Source organism: Pseudorca crassidens, chromosome 3, assembly GCF_039906515.1.
Source record: "Pseudorca crassidens isolate mPseCra1 chromosome 3, mPseCra1.hap1, whole genome shotgun sequence".
In the NCBI taxonomy this organism is placed as follows: Eukaryota; Metazoa; Chordata; class Mammalia; order Artiodactyla; family Delphinidae; genus Pseudorca; species Pseudorca crassidens.
The window spans coordinates 143,140,853-143,161,802 of record NC_090298.1 but is presented as its reverse complement, the minus strand read 5'-3'; positions in this window follow the sequence as shown (position 1 = coordinate 143,161,802).

Genomic DNA, 20,950 nt, shown 5'->3' with positions numbered 1-20,950 from the left:
ATCATTTAGAACAATAAATTCCTCTTTTACTAAGGTAAATATTATCTTTGTCCTAAAAACACCAAGAAAGGGTAATGTTGAGGTGGGGCTAATAAGAGTATCGTTTCATAGGATTCTTGGGAGAATTAAATGATGGGACACAAGTAATCCCTCAGTCCATGCTAGCTGTTATTCTTCTAAACAAAGACTTGGGTGTCTAGGTGGGGTATGCATCTTCCCAGTGTGTGTGTGCCTCTCTGGGGGACCCCAAAAGTGAAGCTGCAGCAGTGTCCTAGGGAGGATCAGATTCTCTGCCCTTCCCCTAAAACCTCCACCCCCAAACCACAGTTGGAATGGATTTGTTCCTTGAGACAACCTCATTCCCGCGGAAAAGGTCATCCTTTTCCCAGGAAGTGGTTTCTTTCATAGAATCTGAAGATGATTTCAGCTGTCTCGCGGACCAGGCTTTCCCTGTGCCGAGTCCCGACACCCACAACTCTGTCATCTCCTGGAAATGCAGGCAGACAACGGCACAGAGCATCCCAGTCCTGCCCCAGTGTTTTCTAGACCTGGATGGAATGCAGACATCAGGCTGGCTGTGCCCTGGAGCAACCCGAGGGTACCTAAAACCACTGGTTTTCCAAGAAGGAATGCATAGAGGAGGCATATGGTTTTTATAACTGACAAGACATTCTGATTCATTAGAACGACCAGGACTGTGCATGAGTGAAAGCTACGCCGAGGACCCCCCTGAATTTACGGCTATGACCATGCTAGCTAGCTGGACGCCTCCAGCAAATCATCTTGCTTCTCCAGCTGAGTTGTCAAATCTCTGAAATTGAAATGAAATTGATTTTGAGGAGTCAGTGACACAAGGGCCCAGCACACTGGGTGACACACAGGGAGGGAACAGAGTTCCTGGTCCCCTTGGAGGACTGGAGAGAACCAGAGGGGTAGCTCCCCACCCTCTGCCAACCCATGTCAGTCGACAGTCAAATTGTTCTTTAAGCACCACTTTTCATTTAATCAGGCTGTTCTTCACTGGGGCTGTTTTAATTAAGGGTCTGCTGTCAACACAAAACATATGTTCTGAAGTCTTGCTTTGGTTACTAATGATGCCCTGGATTATTAAGTCTGGAAGGAATTTCCAGCTCCGGTTTGCTTGGTCTTTCCTCCCTGCCCCCTGCCCCTCGAGCCCCCATTCAGCTCCCATCTCAGCTTTCACCCACTTACCCTCCTTCCTTGGCATGGTTACCCTTCTGGAAACTGACCTAGGAAAACAATCTGCTAGGATCAAAATTCAGGGTATAAAGTCCTAAAATAGGGTTCTGACCATCTCTCATTCCTATTGCCAATCCTTTCCTTCATATTCAGGCTATAATTTTGTATTCCTTCAAAATATGTTCTGTAAAAAAATTACACCCACACACTCACATGTCCTGTATGTAAAAACATATGTATATATACATGTGTATGTATATATCACATAGACATGCACATATATACATATACAAGCATATATGTATATTCATATATATATTTATACATGCACATGTACTCATGATATATGTGAGTGCATATACACATATGTATACACATATGTACATACATATGGATACATGTATACACACACATCTTTTTTTCCTGTGACCTGGAGAAGAGGACTGACTGACCTCCTGGTGGCTGAGCTCAGCCTCTTTTCAATTGTCCCAAGTATGTAAAATGATCCCCAGTGATGACTGCATCCTGGTATTTATAGTCTGTGTAATTCCTTCCCCTTGAGTGTGGGCTGGACTCAGTGACTTGTATCTAACCAACAGAATGCAGCAAAAATGATGATGTCACTTCTGAGAGTAGGTTATAAAAGATTGTGTCTTCTGTCGCACTGGGACTCTCTCTTGCCCTCCTGGCTATGTGCTCTGATGAAGCTAGCTGCCGTGTGGAGAGGCCATACAGCCAGGCACTGAGGAAGCCTATAGCCTCATGGCCACTCAAAAGCCTGAAATGGAATCCACTCCCTGTTGAGCCTTGGTATGACCACAGCCCTGGTCACCTTAATCACACAGCCTAGTGAGACATTGGAGTTGGAGGACCCAGCTAAGCTGTGCCCAGGTTCCTGACCCACAGAAACTGAGATAATAAATGTGTATTGTTTTAAACTCTTAAATTTCTGGTAATTTGTTCCGTACAATAGATAACTAATATTCCTAAGCAATTTAGTCTAGCCCCAAACTTGCCAAGTCTTGAGAAAATACACATCTGCAAATGGCAGAAGACAGACTCTTCCAGAAAGAGAAGATAACCATGGTACCTGCCTTAGAGGACTGTTGTGAGATAAGATGAGATGAGGTAACACTCACTAAATTAAACCCCTGTCTTGGCCTATGGCAGGTGCCATATCCATGTTAGCTATATCACTCGAGACCGGGCTTGCATACCCCCTTCTATGTGGACTTTTCTCAGACTCCTCACATCCCTCACTAGGGAGAGCTCATCACTCATCTCATCTGGAGCTCACAACATATCTACCAGAGCCCTTGCCACTCTGTGCTGTAGTTACTTGTTTGTTTATATTTAACCCCTTCTCTCTACTGTACTATGAGGTTCATCCTTGTGTCTGTAGCACCCAGCCAAAGGCCTCACAGGGAGTCAATGTTTAGAACTCACCCTTTCTATCTTTCTGCTCCGCGTAAATATGGTACTAGGTCGAAAGACACTTTCTGGTTTTGTTGTCTTCAAATGTAGGGAGAAATGTGTCAACCATCACTTGGATGATATCACTCTGTCTTAGTCAGCTTGGGCTGTTATAACAAAATGTTGTAAACTAGATGGCTTATCAACAACAGAAATTTATTTCTCACAGTTCTGGAGGCTGATAAGTCCACAATCAAGGTGCTAGCTGATTTGGCATCTGGTGCAGGCTCTCTTCCTGGTTCATAGACAGCAGCCTTCTTACTCTGTCCTTACATGATGGAAAGAAAGTGAGCTAGCATTTTGGCCTTTTCTTATAAGGGCACTAATCCTATTCATGAAGGCTCCATCCTTATGACCTAATCACCTGCAAATACCGTCACACAGGGGATTAGATTTCAACACATAAATTGAGCAGGGGAGGACACACAAACATTCAGTTCATAACAAACTCCAAATAAAATTCACTACTGAAGGAAATGAGAGTTGAGAGGAGTCATATAGAGGAAGTGGGGTTTTGACTGTGGAATTTCTTGATCCTAAAAGACCAGGAACATTAAGGTTCCCCTTCATTTTGCTTAAGAAGAGACACCCCCTTTTTGAGAGGAGGACTCAGAGTCAGGCAGCTTTAGAACTGGAAGAAATCTCAGAGATAGTCTAGTGCTGGTTGGTACTATTATTTCCATTTTACAGATGAGCATACGGAGTCAATTTAAGGGTAAACACCTCAGCAACACAGCTAGTTTGGGGCAGAGAGGGCACAGCTGGGACTTGAACCCGGGTCTGTCTGTCACTAGAGATCAAGCTCCTAGCACCATGGTATCCCTAAGGGCACTCTGGGGTTCTGGGTAGATAAACCTGCAAGCTGGTGGCCCACTCATTTAGGAGAAATGTCAGGTTTCCCTCCTCCTCCCCTGAGCCAAGGGGAAGAGACTGTGGTACCTTTGTTTCCTGAACACTTCTTCCTCATTCGTCCCACCTAAAATTTCATTCATTTATTTTCTATCTCTATTCTTTTCCAACTATGAAAGTAATGAATGCTCATAGCAAATTTAGACATTTAGAAGAAGCAAAACAAAAGTTTACCCATGTACACAAAAACATTTCTCTTTTGACTAATGTGTCCACAGTGCTTAGTCTGGGGTGGAGTAGGTAATAAATAAATATTTAATTAATATGTAAACGAGTTATTACCAAGAGGTTAGATTATGGAAAGGCATTAATTTTTATTCTACATACTTCTGTATTATTTCAATTTTAAAATAACCAGCCATGTATACTCTTAAAAACAAATAGCATATATCTTAGTTGCAAAAATGCAGAAGGTGTAGAGTAAATAATTAGAAAAATCAGTAGAAAATAATGTTGCTATATGTATTAGTTTCCTAGGGCTGCTGTAACAAAGTACAGCTGTCCAGCGGCATCCATGGGGGACTGGTTCCAGGACCCCTGACAGATACCAAAATCCATGGATGTTCAAGTCCCTTATACAAAATGGTGTAGTATTTGTATATAACCTATGCATATCTTCCCATATACTTTATTTATTTTATTATTATTTTTTAACATCCTTATTGGAGTATAATTGCTTTACAATGGTGTGTTAGTTTCTGCTTTATAACAAAGTGAATCAGTTATACATATACATATGTTCCCATATCTCTTCCCTCTTGCGTCTCCCTCCCACCCTCCCTATCCCACTCCTCTAGGTGGTCACAAAGCACCCAGCTGATCTCCCTGTGCTATGCAGCTGCTTCCCACCAGCTATCTATTTTACATTTCTTAGTGTATATATGTCCATGTCACTCTCTCACTTTGTCACAGCTTACCCTTCCCCCGCCCCATATCCTCAAGTCCATTCTCTAGTAGGTCTGTGTCTTTATTCCCGTCTTGCCCCTAGTTTCTACATGACCATTTTTTTTTTCTTAGATTCCATATATATATGTGTTAGCATACGGTATTTGTTTTTCTCTTTCTGACTGACTTCACTCTGTATGACAGACTCTAGGTCCATGGGCAGCAGACCTAAATAGACATTTCTCCAAAGAAGATATACAGAGTGCCAACAAACACATGAAAGAATGCTCAACATCATTAATCATTAAAGAAATGCAAATCAAAACTACAATGAGATATCATCTCACACCGGTCAGAATGGCCATGGTCAAAAAATCTAGAAACAATAAATGCTGGAGAGGGTGTGGAGAAAAGGGAACCCTCTTGTACTGTTGGTTGGGAATGTAAATTGATAGAGCCACTGTGGAGAACAGTATGGAGGTTCCTTAAAAAACTAAAAATAGAACTACCATATGACCCAGCATTCCCATATACTTTAAATCATCACTAGATTACTTATAATACCTAGTATAATGTAACTGCTATGTAAATTGTTGTAAACACAATGTAAGTTCTATGCTATGCAAATAGTTGCTGGTGGGCTGCAAATTCAGATTTTGCTTTTTGGAACTTTCTGAAATTAAAAATATATATATATATATATATTTTTTCTATCTGCCATTGGTTGAATCTGCAGATGCAAAACCTGAGAATCCAGAGGACCAACTATGCCACAAACTGGGTGGCTTAAAAACACAGAAACTCATTGTCACAATTGTAGAGGCCAGAAGTCTGAAATTAAGGCATAGGCATGGACACACTCCCTCTGCAAACTGCAGTGGAATCCTTCCTTGCCTTTTCCAGCTTCTGATGCTTTGCTGCTAGTCTTTGGCATCCCTTGGCTTGCGGTTATGTAACGCCTTCATTGTTACATGGTGTTGTCCCCTCTTGTGTCTGTGCCTTTACACAGCCATCTTCTTGCAAGTGCACCAATCATATTGGATTGGGGTCCACCTTACTTCAGTATAAACTCATCTTAAATTAACTAATTACACCTGCAGTGATCCTACTTCCATATAAAGGCACACTCTGAAGATGATTAGGACTTCGATGATATATCTTTTGGCGGGGTTGCAGGGGGGGACACAACTCAACTCATAACAGTGTGTATCCTCACAGACTTTGTTCTTGGTAAAAGCAAACATTTCTGAAGGCCCCCTACCTAGTGCATGAGGCTTCTCTTGTGTAGAGATTTTCTGATCCAAGTAAGATGTGGGTGAAACCAGGTTTTCAGGGGTGCAGAGAGGAACATTCTGGCAGAAAACTGCATGTGCCAGGTGGCCTGGGAGTGGGGTAGCAGTGATGAGTGGAGGGAAGGAGAGAGATGGGTGCTGACCACATAAGGAGGGACTGAAGGTGGGATGTGGGATGGGCTGGGTCAGGAATGGCCTTGATTTCATATCCAGGATCCAGGACGCTGCCCCATCAAGGGAACCTTGAAAGATTTTAAGCACAACACTTATGGGGTGAGACTTGTCCCCAGTTTACTAAGACAGTCCCAAGAATAGTGATATCCGTGGATGGACCGCACTAAGAAAAAAAAAAACAAACATAGTATGAGCACTGGGTATGTGCCAGAGGCTTGATATAAGTCGTCTCATTGTACTTGAATGTGGTTAGCATTTTTATCCACATCCTACAGAGAAAAATGGAGGCCCAGATAGATTGAGTGTCATCCCTGAGGTTACAGATGCAGGTAAAAGTCTAGGATTGGATCCCAGGACTGTCTAGTTCAAAGCTTGAACTCTTAACCATGGCATCAAACTGTATTATTATTATTATTATTATTATTACTCTGGTTTTAACCACAGAAATCTGAGGTTGGTAAGAGCTAATGTGACTACAAAAATCCCTCAACAGATGCTTTTCAATGCCCAAGTTTCCAAACCCTGCCTGAGCCCAGCAGGGACAGAGGTTAAGGAGCATCCGTCCAGAATTTCCTCTAATGCTGAAGGTCGCTGAAGCCCAGAGAGGGAAGGGCCACACCCAGACCCCCTTAATACATTTAAATCTGAGCCAGGAATTCCTTTCAACTTCTGGAATGAATCCAGCTGGGAAGAAACAAGTGGAGAGACATAAACATAGTTGTATCAATTAGTTTGCAGGATGTGGGTCTAGATTGTGGCATTGCTATGTATTAGCTGGATAACGTTGGACAAGCCAGGTCCCCTTTCTGAGTTTTGGTGTGTTTGTCTATAAACTGCTGGTAGTCATTCCCATGTTGCAAGGTTATTTTGCAGCTCGAAGGAGTTGTATGTTGGGGGCACATTATAGGTATTCAACAAATGTAACCATTAGTATCGTCATTATTGTTGCTATTAGCATCACTATCTTTGTTATTACATGGTCTTACCCAAAGACAAGTTTTTTTTTTTTTTTTCTGTACGCGGGCCTCTCACTGCTGTGGCCTCTCCCAATGCAGAGCACAGGCTCCGGACGTGCAGGCTCAGCGGCCATGGCTCACGGGCCCAGCCGCTCCGCGGCATGTGGGATCTTCCCGGACCGGGGCACGAACCCGTGTCCCCTGCATCGGCAGGCGGACTCTCAAGCACTGCGCCACCAGGGAAGCCCCAAAGACAAGTTTTGATCAAGGAAAGAATTTTACTCCAACACCCTTTTTGGGGAGTGGTTGAATTCATGCCTCTATAATCATGGGTTAGATGAAGCTAATTTTTCTTGACATAGTTGGAAAAGTCAGGCATCCCCGTGGAAGCAAGGAGAGCCAGCTATGTTAAAACGTAGCAGCAGAGAGAGTTGGCTGGCGATAAATACCATCTCCTTCCAGAGAGCCCTCGGAAAGCTCCCAGGCCTGAATACATTTTGAAAAGCAGTGTTCTTCGTGGAATCTTCTGGGAAAAATACATTCAGGGCTGAATGGTAATCACAGGGAAACTCAGCAACTGTCTGCTGAGAGGCAGTAAAGACATGAATGGGGACCTGTGTGCAGACCTTTTTGTTTGATGCCTCCGCATCTGCTGTGTTCCAGCTTCATGGGACAAGAGGGAATAACTCTTAACAAAGCAGAAGTAACATGACTAGGAAACATCAAAACCCTCTCCTGAGGTGCCCCAGAGGACCCAGAAAAGATTATAGGCTTGTTGTGTTCCTCATATAAAAGCACTCATTTAACTGCCTCTGCAATTAATTAGCTCTGTTCTTAGCAAATTGCAGTCGCCAAACACGCTCATCAGACCCTCCCCTCCCTCGTCTTGTGAGGCGCTCAGAGAAGGTTGACCTGTGAATGTGGCCCTCATTGTTAGTTTCACGGTCCACATGAATTTTTTTTTGTTTAAGGAATATGGATGAGTGTGTCAACTTAAGAGAAATTGAGGCTGGAGCTCTCTTGACTGGCCGCTGCTTCGATAGATAGTGCATTCAAAGGCGGCTTAGTTAACATAATAGCTAAGTTCCTAAAACAGAAGTTATCCCACTTACCAAGCAATGGAGAGGCCCAGGTTCACTTAGGAGGAGTTCCCCTGGGTAATTACTACTTGGGAAGATTGAATAGGACCTGAACCTCCGTCTTTTCTTCTCCCACCCCTAACGGTCAACACTCCCACAAAAAAGATTTTTTTTAAAATTTACTTAATCTATGGCTTCCCTGGTGGCGCAGTGGTTGAGAGTCCGCCTGCCGATGCAGGGGACACGGGTTCGTGCCCCGGTCCGGGAGGATCCCACATGCCGCGGAGCGGCTGGGCCCGTGAGCCATGGCCGCTGAGCCTGTGCGCCCGGAGCCTGTGCTCCGCAATGGGAGAGGCCACAACAGTGAGAGGCCCACGTACTGCAAAAAAACAAACACACACACACATACACACAAAATAAATTACTTAATAAATATGATAGTAAGGAGTCTTTGGGTTTCCTTTCCTTTGGCTTAAGAGACATCATCTTTAGGCCTTAAGGAATCGAGGAGAAATAGATAGCTCTCTGCTCTGTCACCCTTCTCCGTTCATCACGTTCTTTGTTCACAACCCTCAAGGTCTCCCCACCCGTGGATATGGTTTTCTCCCTTGCTGGATGTCAGCCTGGTGTGCTCTGGGGAATAGCCCTGAGGAGTGGTCTTCCCTTTCCCTCCCAGTTGCTCACCAGGTCTCAGGCCGTGACCCCCATTTATCAGGTTTCCAGGAGTGTGTTTCAGCTCCAGGTCTTGATAGCTTGTTGGGGTTTTTCAAACTCGTCTCCTTGTTTCCAGAAGTACGGCTTTAGGGTGGCTACCAAAGGAATCTTTCCTCAGGCATAACCACCACTCCCATCATAATTGCTAACATGCGCCAGGCACTCTCCAGCCCTTACATGACATAGAGAATACCTGACCTCTCCGAGGTCGCATGGCAATTAGATAGTGAAACTGACATGTAAAGCCACACTCTCTGACTCTAGAGCTCTCACCACCCCAATTTACTTTTCCCACATTTTGCAACCTCACTCTCCTACTCAACGATGCTTGGATGGGCCCCATCACCTCCAGGATAAAGAGGTAGTTCCCCCAATGGCAGTTCATGCCTGCCCTGAGCAGATGCAGTCTGCGTGGCCTGTCTCTGACAAGGACTTGTCTCATGCCCTTTCTTGGTTTCCTTGTTCTGGCCACACTGAAGGCCCAACTTTCTAGTCATTTCGTTTGAAACGACATTGTCTGAACCTCTCCGAAGGTAAGTTTATTCAACAGGCTACAGTGTGAAAATTCTAATGGGAGATATTCTAGTTCTTTTTTTCTTTTAAGACTTTAATTTTTTAAGAGCAGTTTTAGGTTTAAAACAAAATTGAGAGGGAAGCACAGAGATTTCCCACACACCTCCTGCCTCCACACCTGCATAGACTCCCCCATCAACCACATCACTCGCCAGATGGTACATTTTTTACCAAGGATGAACCTACATTGACACATCACCATCACCCGAAGTTCACAGTTCATGTTAGAATTCACCCTTAGCTTTGTACATTCTGTGGGTTTGGACAAATATATGATGACATATATACATCATTACAATATCATACATAGTATTTTTGCTGCTCTAAAAATCCTCTGTGCTCTATTTATCTCTCTCCCTGCCCCCAGCAACAATGATCTTTTCATTGTCTCCATAGTTTTGCCTTTTCAGAATGTCATGTAGTTGGAATCATACAGTGTGTAGCCTTTCCAGATTGGCTTCTTTCCCTTAGCAATATGCCTTTAAGGTAACTCCATGTCTTTTCATGGCTTGATATAGCTCATTTTTTTTCAACGCTGAGTAATATTCCATTTTCTGGATGTAACACAGTTTATTTATCCATTCACCTACTGAAGGACATGTTGGTTGCTTTCAAGTTTTGGCAATTATGAAGAAAGCTGCTATGAACATTCTCGTGCAGGTTTCTGTGTGGACATAAGTTTTCAACTCTTTTGGGTAAAAACAAAGGAGCACCGTTGCTGAATTTTATGGTATGAGCATATTTAGTTTTGTAGGAAACCATTAAACTGTCTTCCAAAGTGGCTGTATCCCCACTCACAATGTATGAGAGTTCCTGTTGCTCCACATTTGTGCCAGCGTTTGGTGTTGTCAGTGTTCTGGATTTTGATCGTACTAATAGGCATGTAGAGGTATCTCATTGTGGTTTTAACTTGCATTTCCCTGATGACATATGATGTGTAGCATCTTTTCATATGCTTATTTGCCACCTGTATACCTTCTTTGGTGAGATGTCTGTTAAGGTCTTTGGTCCATTTTCTAATCTTTTTTTTTTTTTTAACTACTGAGTTTTAAGCATTCTTTGTATATTTTGGACAGCAATCATTTATCAGATGTGTCTTTTACAAATGTTTTCTTCTATTCTGTGATTTTCTTTTCTTTTCTTTCCTTTTTTTTGCTACATTGGGTCTTCGTTGCTGCGCACGGGCTTTCTCTAGTTGCAGCGAGCAGGGGCTACTCTTTGTGGCAGTGTGCAGGCTTCTCATTGCAGTGGCTTCTCTTGTTGCGGAGCATGGGCTCTAGGCACATGCGCTCAGTAGTTGCAGCACATGGGCTCTAGGGTTCACGGGCTTCAGCAGTTGTGGCGTGCGGGCTCTAGAGTGCAGGCTCAGTAGTTTTGGTGCACGGGCTTAGTTGCTCCGTGGTATGTGGGATCTTCCTGGACCAGGGATCAAACCCATGTCCTCTGCATTGGCAGGTGGATTCTTAACCACTGTGCCATGAGGGAAGTCCCTATTCTGTGATTTTCTAATCCTCTTGATATTACCTTTTACAGAGCAGGAGTTTTTCATTTTAATGGTGTACAGCTTGTTAATTATTTCTTCCATGGATTGTATTTTTCGTGTTGGATCTAAAGAATGTATCACCATATACAGGTCATTAGGTTTTCTCCTATGTTATCTTCTAGGAGTTTTATAGTTTTGTATTTTACACTTAGTGTATGGTTCATGTTAAATTAACTTTTGTGAAAGGTGTAAAGTCTGTGTCTAGATTCATTTCTTTGCATGTGAATGTCCAGTTATTCCAGCACCATTTGGCAAATTTTAGTTGACTTTGTCAATAAGTCATGTCCCAGCAACCTTTGTCAAAGATTAGTTGACTATATTTATGTGGGTCTATTTCTGGGCTCTCTATTATATTCCATTGATCTATTTGTCTGTTCTTTCACCAATACAACACTGTCTGGAATCCTGCAGCTTTATAGTACGTCTTGAAGTTGAGAAATGTTAGAGCTCCTATTTTTTTCTGCTTCAATATTGTGTTGGGTATTCTGGGTCTTGTCTTCTCCATATAAAATTTAGAATCAGTTTGTAATTATCCATAAGTTAACTTGCTGGGATTTTGACTGGGATTGTATTGAATTTATAGATAAAATTGAGAAGAACTGACATCTTGGCAATAATGAATCTTCCTTTCCATGAACATGGAATATTACCCCATTTATTCAGTTCTTTGACTTCATTCATCAGGATTGTGTAGTTTTCTTCATATAAATTTTATTTTTGTTAGATTTCTATGTAAGTATTTCATTTTTTAGATGCTAATGTAAATGGTACTGTGTTTTTAATTTCAAATTCCACTTGTTCATTGTTAGTATATAGGAAAGCAATTGACTTTTGCGTATTAACCTTGTATCTGCAATATTCTAGCTTATTAGTTCCAGGATTTTTTTTAAAGTTAAGTTTTCATTGTTTCCCAAAGAAATATATGCAATTGTATTAAAAAAGGAGAAATATTGTTAAAATACAATAATAGTCAGCAGTTCCTTTCTGTACATGAATATACTCCTCAAAGGCAATTACGTTCATCTTTTAAAATAGTGTCTTCTAATTATGAAAGCATATTTTCTAAAACATGCTTATCTAGCTATCTCCTGATTTACTAATTTTACCCATTTCAGCTTCTTATTACCATATGTCAGGATATTAGCTCTTCCATTTCCCCCTCTCCTCATCATCTTAAAATAGCTCTGTCCCGATTTTTGGTTAAATACACTTTCAGTGTTTCTATTATTGTGAATATATTATATACTGTATACTCAAATTTTGAGTATAATTACATTGTCACTTCTGTTTTTCCTAGAGTTATTACTTGCCTCGCTTCCCCCACCCCCTTAATTTTCTTTGAATCTCAGATTGGATTTTTCCACATCATCCAATAGCTCGTATTCCCACATTGTCAAACATGTCTGTTGGACTGCCGGTCTGCCTTATTACCCCTGGAGAAATCTCGGCAGGCTTTGGGTTCTGCTCTCAAGGACGCTGCAGATCCACTGTTGTGATCATCCAGAGTGTCCCCTTCACTTTCTCTCCTTTGTTGGGTCAGCTGTTTCCCAGATCTTATATCTTAGTCTTTTTTAGTTCATTCCCATGTTGGTGGTGTTCATCTGCTACAGAGAGTAAGAGAAGACTGCTTTCAGAGATGTTGCTTTTATCTTTATCCTATTCCTATACTTAATAAACAACTTTGGTTGCAAAGAGAATCTCAAGTGAAAACTTATTTTTTCTTAGGAAGATAGTTTGGCATTGTGCGTTGGTGTTAAAAAGTGCATTTCCTTTTTTCCAACAATTCCACTCCCAAGTACAGACTCTAGAGACAATTTTGCACATACACATACAAACACCTATACAAAAATGGACCTAATTTACTGTGCAAGCAATGAAGTAAGCATGGCTCATAGGATGTAATCACAAAGCACTTTTTTTTTGTCTTCCACTGTCTCTTTAAAATTTATTGATCCTAAATTAAAACTTGGACAAGCCCGTGACTTTTTTGCTGACTATTAGGGACCAGAGTATCCTACAATTATTTGAAATCATAGAACAAAGCCTCAATTCAGAAATTAGAATGTTTAGGCCAATATATAAGCAACTTTTCATTCTTCACCCAAACAGAAGACTTTTCCCCCATCCACCAGGACTCACTGATGGCTAGCTAGGCTAACTCTGAAGTTGAAGGGATGGGACGTGTATGATACAGGGGATGCATTTGGTTTCTCCAGCTCCCACCTCCTCCAAAGGTCTCTTTGGACAAAGTTGAAAATGACTGCAGTCCATGTCTCTGTCCTAAGGGGCCACCTTTTGTTCATGAGAACCATTCATGTATCTTTTGCCCCTGTGCAGGGGAGGCCAGGCTCATTCAATGCAGCAGTCTATCTCCTTGACCTGCTGTCAGGGCAGCTCAACCTTCTATCTCATCTACTCCTGGATTTCTTGAACCAGAGGCAGACATCAGTTTACCATGGTCCCTAAACTTCAGGGATCACAAGTGACTCTGCTGAGATCTCTCACAATGCTTGAGGTGAGACACAGGCATCCCCTTTCTCCCCCTGGGAGGATATGAGACATCATTACAACAGCTCTCTTCAAATAAAACCTCACAAAATCCTCTTCTCTCCCCCAACCTCCACCCTCTTAACCCTTTTATGTTCTTAGAATGGGGGAGGGGCCCAAGAATCACGAAACTGGTTCTGGATTATTTCCTGTGTGAATTCTGCATATAACCCTCACTTTGGTATCTGGTGGCCATCATGGCCTGGTGCCTCAATAGAAACACCTAAGTTAACATCCTATTGGTATTTTTAATAGCAAAAAATTAGAAACAACTTCAACATTCATAAATAAGAGACTAGATAAATGATGATAAATCCATGTGATCCAACCACCTAAATATGATATATCCATGAAATACCATATAGTATAATGAACCAGTGGTAATGAACCAGAACAATACTTATTAACATAGATAAGTCCTATAAACAGAATACCAAGGGGAAAATAATATATATTATGATAATTTCACATATGTTATACACATGTATAATTCCATCTACATTTTTAACATGAGAAATAATTATATTCTTTAGGGATTCATGCCTATGTAACAGGTATAAATAAATTTGGATCATCAGATGCTACCTATGGTGACAGTGATGACGGTCTTTTCATCTGCAATGTAGGGAGATAAATGTGAAATGGAAAGGATTTTCCGTGGGTTGGCAATGTATTATTTATTAAGTTGGAAGCTATTAAGTTGTCCATTGTATTAATTTTCATACATTGTGATATGTCTTAACCAGTTCAAATTACATTTAAAAGAAAATCATTTTTCCTTCAGATATTGAAAGCTCCTATCCATCCATTTATAGGTTCCAATGCTGCTGTAAGTAGGCTGATGCCATTTTCAGTTCTGATGATTTTAATGAGATTCTTTGCCTTGTCTTTTTCCCACTCTCTGTTCTTCTATCATTTCACAGTGATGTGCCTTTGGTGTGGTTCTTTTTCAATTATCTTTTCTGCACACTGCTAGATCCTTTCAGTATGGAATTTGGACACATTTCCTTTAATTGTGAGACATCTGAATAATCTCTTTAATATTATCCTCATCCATTTTCTCTGTTCCCGTTTTCTGGAATTACTGTTATTTGGAGTTTAGACCTCCTAGACTAAATCTCTGATTTTCATATAATTTCTCAGCAATTTTTGATCTATTTGTCTTTCCATTCTATCTTCTGGAGGCTTTTTCTAAATTTATCCTATAACCCTTCTAGTGAATTTTTCTTCTATCATATTTTTAATTTCAAAGAAGTTTTTCTTAAATTTCTATCTCTATAATGTCATCCCTTCTTATTTCATGGGTACAGCATCTTTTCACATCCACTAGAACGTTAAACGTATTTTTGTATTTTTCCCACTCTTGACATTATATCTTTTCTTCTGAGTTTCTTTTTTTAATCTCCTTCTCCTTCTCTTCCTCCTCCTTCTTCATCTTCTTTTCCCTCTTGTTCTTTGTCTGATTTCCTTCAGAGTTTAGGTTTTCATCAACTGTCTGGGTTTGTTTGGTGGTCCATTGCTATTTAGGAGAGGCACTGAGATGCTGAATGAAGCTGTGTGTGTGAGATGATTGGTGGATTTTTACTATAGGGCCGCACTTCTCTAAGTGTGGTCTGCAGACTCCTGTCACTGAGACCCTTCTAGGGGGTCCACAGGGGTCAAAATTATCTTCATAATAATACTAAAACTTTATTTGCCCTTCTCACTGTATTGACATTTGCACTAGTGGTGCAAAAGCAATGGTGGACATGATGGTTAATTTTTTTTTTAACATCTTTATTGGAATATAATTGCTTTACAATGGTGTGTTAGTTTCTGCTTTATAACAAAGTGAATCAGTTATACATATACATATGTTCCCATATCTCTTCTCTTTTGTGTCTCCCTCCCTCCCACCCTCCCTATCCCACCCCTCTAGGTGGTCACAAAGCACCCAGCTGATCTCCCTGTGCTATGCAGCTGCTTCCCACTAGCTATTTTACATTTCTTACTGTACATATGTCCGTGCCACTCTCTCACTTTGTCCCAGCTTACCCTTCCCCCTCCCCATATCCTCAAGTCCATTCTCTAGTAGGTCTGTGTCTTTATTCCCGTCTTACCCCTAGGTTCTTCATGACCGTTTTTGTTTCTTTTTCTTAGATTCCATATATATGTGTTAGCATACGGTATTTGTTTTTCTCTTTCTGACTGACTTCACTCTGTATGACAGACTCTAGGTTAATTTTATGTGTCAGATTGGCTGGCCCGTGGGGTGCCCAGTTTTTGGTCAAACATTATTCCAGATGTTTCTGTGAGAGTGTTTTGGGTGAGATGAACATTTAAATTGGTAGACTTAAGCAAGTGTGGTCCATAATGTGGGTGGGCCTCAGCAAATCAGCTGAAGGCCTGAATACAGCAAAAATCTGAGGAAGGGAGAGAATTCCCAGCAGATGGCCTTTGGACTTCATCTGCAACGTTGGCAGTTCCTGATTCTTCAGCAGACCACCTTGATCTGGAACATTGGCTCTCTTGGGTCTCCAGCCTACTCTCCCACCCTGCAAGTTTTGGATTTGCCAGCCTCCATGATCATGCAAGCCAATTCCTTATAAAAAATCTCTTTTTCCCTCTATACCATTCTATTGGTTTTGTTTCTCTGGAGAGTCCTGACAAATACAATGGATAAAACTCTGGTGCAAATCATGGCAGTGGCATCACACCAAACTGATGATTTTTTAATTCTTCACTGCCATACCCTCAAGATAAAAATAAAATGCCAGTTTCACTTAAGAATGTCTTTCATGAAGCAGAAAAAATGTATTGATTTTATGAAATCTCGACCATCGAGTGCACATCTTTTTGAGCATTTGCGTGACAATGGGAAGTCTGCATAAAGCACTTCCGCTGCATACACTGGCTGTCTCCAGGAAAGCACTTTTACTGTGGAGTTGCAAGCTGAGCTGGTTCCTTTTTTTTTTTTTAATGGAACATTATTTGTATTTAAAAAATGGGCAAAACCAAATTTATGGTTACCAAAGGGGAAAGGGCGGGGGGAGGGATAAATTAGGCGTTTGGGATTAACAGATACACACTACTATATATAAAATAGATAACCAATAAGGATCTATTGTATAGCACAGGGAACTCTACTCATAAGAGTAATAACTTAGAAGAGAATCTGAAAAAAAATAGATACATGTATGTACAACTGAATCACTGTGCTGTACACCTGAAACTAACACAACATTGTAAATCAACTATACTTCAATTAAAAATAAATAAATAAACAACTGGCAGACAAACCACGGTTATTCAGACTCAGGTATTTGGCAGACATCTCAAAAGCCAATGAAGGGCTTCCCTGGTGGCGCAGTGGTTGAGAGTCCGCCTGCCAATGCAAGAGACGTGGGTTCGTGCCCCGGTCCGGGAAGATCCCACATCCCACATGCCACGGAGCGGCTGGGCCCGTGAGCCATGGCCGCTGGGCCTGCGCGTCCGGAGCCTGTGCTCCGCAACGGGAGAGGCCACAACGGTGAGAGGCCCACGTACCGCAAAAAAAAAAAAAAAAAAAAAAGCCAATGAAGTAAGCTTGTCACTTCAGGGAAAACAACAGATAGCATTTTTTGCCAATGATAAAATTCAAGGTTTAAAATAAAAAGTAAAATTTTGGAAACTTGTGTCTATCAGTGTGAGCTTGACATCTTCCCAATACCTAAACACTTTTCCAATGAGATCATCAGTGATATTGGTGAATGTGATATTTTGATATCATATAATGGACTGTGTCAACACTTTAGATCTGTATGACTCAGTGAACCAACAAAAAATCATACATTGGTAAAAAATCCATTCAAAGTGCCAGATGGGCCAACGGATTTTAATACAACAAAGGATGAAAAGTTCAATGATACAGTTTCAGATTCCACATTGCAACTAACCTGTTAAGAGCTGTTACTTATACACTTTGGATGGAGTCTCAAAGAAGAATGTCTGCAATTATTTGAAAAAGCTATTGAAAGGCTCCTCTGTTTTCCAACTATGTATCTGGTTGAGGTCAGATCGTAACAGCACATCACAACATATTAAATGCAGAAACAGCAGAATCCAGCTTTATTTTTAAGCCAAACTTTTACAGAGATTCGCAAAATTGTAAAACAATGCCACTCTTTTCACTAAATTTTACCTGCTTAGGAAAAAAGTTATTTTTAACAAAATATGTTATTTGTACACATAAGTTTTAATTGTTATTTTAAGTGAATTAATGTTGAAAACATTACTTGTTTTAACTTCTAAACATTGATGGATATGACTCACATAAAAAGTGTCTTTGGAGTCTTCAATAATTTTTAATTATTGAACACTTGGCCACCCTCTGTGGGAGAAGTAGACCTCCCCGCATTTTGGGAGCTGCACTGGCCAGGTGACTTGATTTGGGCAATGGAATATGAGCAGATGTGATTGGGGCAGAGACTTTAATGTGCTTGTGTGTGTGCTCAAATCTGCCCTCTTGTCCTCTGCCAGCCACCATAAGAAGAACATGAGTCTAGTAGCCACTAGCTCCAAATCCAGGGAGAATGAGTCGATCCAACCTGCAATCTGGGCTGAGATAAGCTGAACCCCAGGTAACCTGCAGACCTATGAGCATGAAAAATGGACGTTTGTGGTTATAAGCCAGTGAGATTTGGGGGTTTCTATAGATTGAATGTTTGTGTCCCCTCAAACTTCGTGTTGAAACTTAATCCCCAGTGTGATGGTATTAAGAGGTGGTGCCTTTGGGAGGTGATTAAGTCATGAGGGTGGAGCCCTCAGGAATAGGGTTAGTGTCCTTATAGAAGAGACCCCAGAGAGCTCCCTTTCCCCTTCGGCCATGTGAGGACACAGGGAGAAGACAGCCATCTATGAACCAGGAAGTGGATTTCACCAGACCCCAAGTCTGCTGGTGCCTTGATCTTGGACCTCTCAGCCTCCAGAATTGTGAGAAATAAAGTTCTACTGTTTGTAAGCCACTCTGTCTATTATTCTGTTACAGCATCCTGAATAGACTAAGACAGAGGCTATTACATAGTCTTAAGGCAGCAGAAACCTCCTTGATAGAGAATTCCAGAGAGGAATTCTATAATCTGTTGCCTCAGAGATGAGGGTAGAGGTAAGGATAAGGCTGGCTGCTGACCTTTCTCAGATCTGACTGGGGGAAGAGGCTTGCAGGGGATGGCATCACCAGGAGGCATGTGAACTTTCACTTAATACCCTTGTGGAGTGTGGTCTTTCTAGCCTCAACTGTGCCTGGTGGCCCTTCTGGTTGAACATCCAGAGAATGTGAACTGCTTGTGCAGGGTGAGGAAGAGAATCTGGGGCAATCTTTATCTGTAGACTTTGAGCTACTCCTCCTGGCTTCAGCCCACACAGCAACTCCCCTTCCAGTGGTCCTCAATAACTTTGATTAATGGTTCTTTCTAGCATTTATTTCAGTTGGCAAATCCATACTCCTGGGCCTCCCCCATTGTCTGCTTGGGTTTCTGCCTTCTCTGGCCTAAATCAGGGACCTGAAGGTGATCTACTTTCAGCTTCCAAAGTTTGGTGCTTGTCATTTTTCTCTCCAATTCCTCTTTTCTTGGCGGATTTATGAAATTGGTCATCACTTTGCCGTCTTGGAGCATCTATCGTGGGGGTGTACGTAAACATTCAGAACACAAGTTCAACCAGATGTCTCCAGAATGACCTTTTAAAAAAACCCAGCTTTACTGAGATGTAATTTCCATGACATACAATTTACTCATTTCAAGTGTACAATTCAATGGCTTTTATTACATTCACAGAGTTGTGCAGCTATCATCACAATCTAATTTTAGAATATTTCCTCATCCCCTAAAGAAGTCCACACCCCTTAGCCATCCCCTTTAACGCCCCCCCTCCAGATCTAAGTAATGACTAATCTACTTTCTGTCTCTACAAATTTGATTATTATGGTCATTTTATATATATGTAATCATACAAGATGTGGACTTTTGTACTGGCTTCATGCATTTAGTATAATGTTTTCAAGGTTCATCCATGTGAAAGCCTGTATCATTCTTCATTCCTTTTGCCTAATAATATTTGGATATACCACATTTTGTTTATCCATTTATCAGTTGATGGACAAAGTGACTTTTCAAAATGTAAATCATACCACTCCACTCCCTTCCACAAAATCCTCCACTGCACCAATAACAGAATTATCACACCAGCCAGGCTTGCGAAAGGTTGCCCCGTCACCTTTCTGATCTCAGTCATTACAAATCTCTGCCTTGGTTCCTTACACACCAATCATACTGGTCTTTTATTTTCCATTCATTGAAAACCCCTAGTTTATACCTACCTCAGGGCCTTTGCACTTACTTTTCTGACCAGCGCACTCTTCCCTCTGATGGTGGCTTATTTCCTATCTCTCGTGTTTTCTCCTGTGAGAGGCCTTTCCACGTTCTCTACCCAGAGCACTGCCTCACTTTTTCCTCACCACATTTCCTTTTTAGCCTCATCACTTCCTGTCATTACCTAGTCCATTCCTTCTTTTGTATATTGTCTTTCTCCCTCCTTTGGAATGTAAGTTTCAAGAGGGTGGGTGCTTGCTGACACCTTTATCTCTGTATGCCCAACACCTGAAAAAGGCCTGGCACAAAGTGGGTGCTCAGTAAGTCTTTTTTCAATGAATGCATGATTTCAGGTCATTTTTATGTCTTTTAGTTCTGGGAAAATATCTATCATCACTTCCTATGGTAGGCAGAATTATGTGCCCCCTGCCCAAGACATCTGTGCAGTCGTCTCCAGAACCTGTGAATATGTTGGGTTACATGGCAAAGGGACTTCGCAGATTGCCTGAGGGTCATGACCATTGAAATGAGGGGATCATCCTGGATCGTCTAGGTGGGCTTAATCTAATCACGGGACTCCTTAAAAGCAGAGGCACTTTTCCAGCTGGGCTTGATCATCAGATTTGTGATGATGTGAGAAGGGTCAGAGAGATGTGATGCTGCTGGCTTTGAAGATAGAGGAAGGAACCACCAGCCAAGCAGTGTGGGCAGCTCCTTGAAGCTGGAAAATGAAATGAATTCTCCTCTGGAGACTCCAGAAGGAATAAAGTTGCCGAAACCTTGATGTTAGCACCCTGAGATCCATGTCTTACTTCTGATGTCCAGAACTGTAAGATAATAAATGTGTCCTGTTTTAAAGCACTAAGTTTGTGATAATTTGGTACAGCAGCAATTGGAAACTATTATTTGTCCTTGCCTCTATTTTCTTTTCTTTTTTTTTTTGTTTTCAGTACGCGGGCCTCGCACTGCTGCAGCCTCTCCCGCTGCGGAGCACAGGCTCTGGACGCGCAGGCCCAGCAACCATGGCCCACGGGCCCAGCCGCTCCGCGGCACATGGGATCCTCCCGGACCGGGGCACGAACCCGCGTCCCCTGCATCGGCAGGTGGACTCTCAACCACTGCGCCACCAGGGAAGCTCCTTGCCTCTATTTTCTCTTTTCTTTGCCTCCAGTCAGTTGTTTGATTGGACTTAAATCAGAATTTACCTGAATTTTCTTGGTAGTAAATTGGTTACGTTTTCAGCCAGAATGGAATTTTAAGAGAGAACTCTGGTTCATTT